Genomic DNA, 3545 nt, shown 5'->3' with positions numbered 1-3545 from the left:
TGTGTGAAACAGAAGAAGAAGCAACAGCAAGAGAATCCTGCTGTAAAAGAGACGATTGCTGAAGGCATATTAATTTGAAAAATATAGAGTGCACTGTTGTAGCAGCAAATTGGTTTATATTACAAACACACCACAAAATAGACGTGAAGTAGATGAAGAAGAAAAATATATACATGCAAGCTACTAAACTACAAAATTAAGAAAAAAGACTAACAAACATATATAATTAAAACCACATCCATTAAGCGCTCTACTGACTGTGGAGGCTTTGGATGCGTCTGACTACAGCTTTTTGACACGGCGTGTTATCTTACGGGAAGCAGAAGATGGGCTCACTGCTTGCTAAGGGATGGACATGGTCAGCAGCAAGACTCAAGTAAGCTGTGGTGTTTAGGTGATGCTCAGTTGGTACTAATGGGACCAAAGTGTGCCAGGAAAATATCCCCCACACCATTACAGCACCAGCTGGACCTGTTAATAGAAGACACGATGGATCCATGATGAAGGGCCATCTGCTTCAAGCTTTGTGTTCAGAGATGCTCTTCTGCATACCTTGGTTGCAGTGAGTGATTATGTGATTCTATTGGCTCAAGGAAGCCTGGCCATTCTCCTCTGATGTCATGATCCTGGGCCATGTTGGCCCAGCATTCTTATTTTTCATGTATTTTTGTATTTTGTTCTTTATTTAGGCCACGGTTCCTGGGTTGCTCTGTTAAGTTGTTCCTTATTTGATTTCCCCCTTGTGACTTTTACCCCCTGTGTGCCCCTCTGTATCTGTGAGCCGTCGTCTCCCCTCCTTGTGTTTTATTCCATGTTTCCCCAGCCCACTATGCCTGTGCTCTCCTGTCTGTACTTCCTGTTTTACTTTGACAGTCTCTCGTCAGTGTTACTCCTGCCGTGTCTTGTTATGATTATCTGTGTCAGCTGTGTTTCCCGTGTGCTCCCACTTCCCTCGTTAACCCTCTGTGCATTTATGTGCATGTCTCCCTCAGTTCGGTGTCGCGTCGCCAATGTCTCCTCCCCAAACCTGTGTGCTTTTCTGTGTTCCCTCGGTCCTCAGTTAGCATTCCCAGTTTAGTTCTGTTTCTTTGTGAAGCCTGCAATCAAGCAGCGATTTTGAGTTCAGCTTTTTGTCTCCGTGAGTTTTGCGTTTGGGTCCTCATCTGCCTCCACACAGCCAGTTCATGACATCTGACCTCTGACACCAACAAAGCTCACTCACTGGATGTTTTCTCTTTTTCAGAGCATTCCCTGTAAACACTAGAGATGGTTCAACTTCAGCTGGTCGTCTTGGCCATGTCTAAGTCATTAAATGTGCTTTTGTTAAATGAGTCTTTGCATTGTAGACATTTGGATTACCGATTGGTGTACCTAATGAAATGAGTGGTTATCATTGAATTTACTGGTCTTCTGAGGACATGACCCGTGAAACGTATCATCATTGTAAATAGTCGACGTGACAAACCTTATAGCACATCCATCAGATACAGAAAAACACTATCATTCATTTGGATTTGGTCTTCCCTCCACCCAAGGCTAAAAATCTCTTTTTATCTGTGTTTACAGTCTCCACCAACTCCTGAGAGAAACAACTGCTCTTTATCGACGAGAAGGTGATTATGTATTTAATAAACAGTCCATAAAAATGATTACATCGTTTATTACACCATGTTTATGTTGTTAGTAGGTTTAACTTTAAGTATGCAGGTGTTGTGTATTATTTTTCATTTATTCATTTGCAAACATCTATACAGAATGTCCTCCAGGGGCCACACAGGCATAATCAATGTCAATGTAACAACATCCAGTGAATAAATGATGATGAAAACTGCACATATCCTTAATTATATTATAAGCTGTTTTTTAAATGCTCGTATAGAGTTCATAACCTCACATTCACATGATGTGAATGTGAGGTTAAAGAGTATTTAAAATAAAGACCAGTAAATGTTAAACTATTAGCTGTAACTTTATGTTCAATTATTTCTTTTCTCACAGGCATTACATGCTCATAAATGTGCACACACACATGGATCCTGACAGTTTATCATCTTACCAATCACCACTGCCCATTATGAGGAGATTTATCTGTTTTCATGTGTCAGGTTTCTAGCATGATGCATTAAAAAAAAACACAATATTTTGTTAAATCAATAAGATATATTTCTGCAGCCAGAGTGTCCGTCTGCACTACTAGCAAACACATATATCACATTTGTAACGGATTATATTGAATTAACCTTGGTCCTCTGGGACTGACCGGTATTAATGGAAAAAAACAAGTCTTGATTTATTTCTGAGAGTGTTTCCCATGTGCTGTGGTAAAGGCAAAGCCATAAGAGAAAGGAGAGGTCAGGTAGCCTCTATCAGTGATGGACTGCAGTGATTGTGTTTGTAAAGAGGCATCTAATTATCCCCACGACCTTCCTGTGTTTTTCAGAAGCAGAGGCAGTGAGGATGGTGGAAGAGCTGCAAAACAGGTCTCCTACACCAAACTTAGACCTTCATGTATAAAGAACTGATGTAGAAACGTGATGTCAGGGGTTCGGCCATCATTGTGTGAGTACTTTGAAATCGGACCTCAAGAGATGGCTCTGACTGAGAAACAGAAGCATATGCTTACATGACAAGGCTAATGTATAAAAAGCAAATTGTATATACATTTATGAGAAAACTGCCATTGACTCCACTCATTCAGTTTTGCTCAAATTAGGGGAGGCTTCAGTAGCTGCTAGCCAATAACCTTGCAGTGTCGCTGGGTTTCACAGTTGGATCCACCCTGCCTGATGGTGACAGCCAAATTTCTCAGCTTGGTGGTTCATCTAATAAGTGAGTTACACCATAATAATAATGGTTTGCATTTATATAGCGCTTTTCGAGACCCTCAAAGCGCTTTACAATTCCACTATTCATTCACTCTCACATTCACACACTGGTGGAGGCAGCTACAGTTGTAGCCACAGCTGCAGACTGACAGAAGCGAGGCTGCCATATCGCACCATCGGCCCCTCTGGCCATCACCAGTAGGTGGTAGGTGAAGTGTCTTGCCCAAGGACACAACGACCAAGACAGACAGAGCTGAGGATTGAACTGGCAACCTTCTGGTTACAAGATGAGGTGCCGAACCCCTTGAACCATGGTGGCCACATCCATCTTTCATATACAGTGTGTTTGGTTCTGCTGGAGGTTTCTTCCTGTTTAAAGCATGTTTTTCCTTCCTTTCCGTCATGAAATACTTGCTCATAGGGATTGTCTCGTTGGCGTGTGCTCTGTATTATTGTAGGGTCTTTACCTTACATAATAAAGCAGGTTGAGGTGACTGTAGTCATGATTTGATGTCAATTCAAAATTGAAAGTCTGTTTGCAAATACATGACTGACAGTAATTAGAAAATGTACAGGATCAAGTCTCTTCTGCAATGGCAGTAACTCAGTGCATTTAAGTATGTGGACATAGCACGCTTATTGTAGTGTCTTTGTCTTACAATATAAAGCACATTGAAGTGACTGTTACTGTGACTGTGAGCTATAGAAATAAAAAATTGA

The 3545-nt window shown here is 41.2% G+C and overlaps 1 long non-coding RNA gene across 1 annotated transcript; it reads left to right on the top strand.

The window, feature by feature from the left end:
* Nucleotides 1–1393: 1393 nt before the first annotated feature.
* On the top strand, nt 1394–2822 carry LOC113024442 (uncharacterized). Its single transcript, XR_003272661.1, has 3 exons — nt 1394–1613; nt 2441–2559; nt 2714–2822. It is a non-coding gene; the product is annotated as an uncharacterized LOC113024442 (long non-coding RNA).
* The last annotated feature ends 723 nt before the right edge of the window (nt 2823–3545 follow it).

Source organism: Astatotilapia calliptera, chromosome 6 (assembly GCF_900246225.1).
Source record: "Astatotilapia calliptera chromosome 6, fAstCal1.2, whole genome shotgun sequence".
Taxonomy (NCBI): domain Eukaryota; kingdom Metazoa; phylum Chordata; class Actinopteri; order Cichliformes; family Cichlidae; genus Astatotilapia; species Astatotilapia calliptera.
The sequence above is the reverse complement of the archived record's forward strand: the minus strand, read 5'-3'. Positions and strand labels throughout refer to the sequence as shown.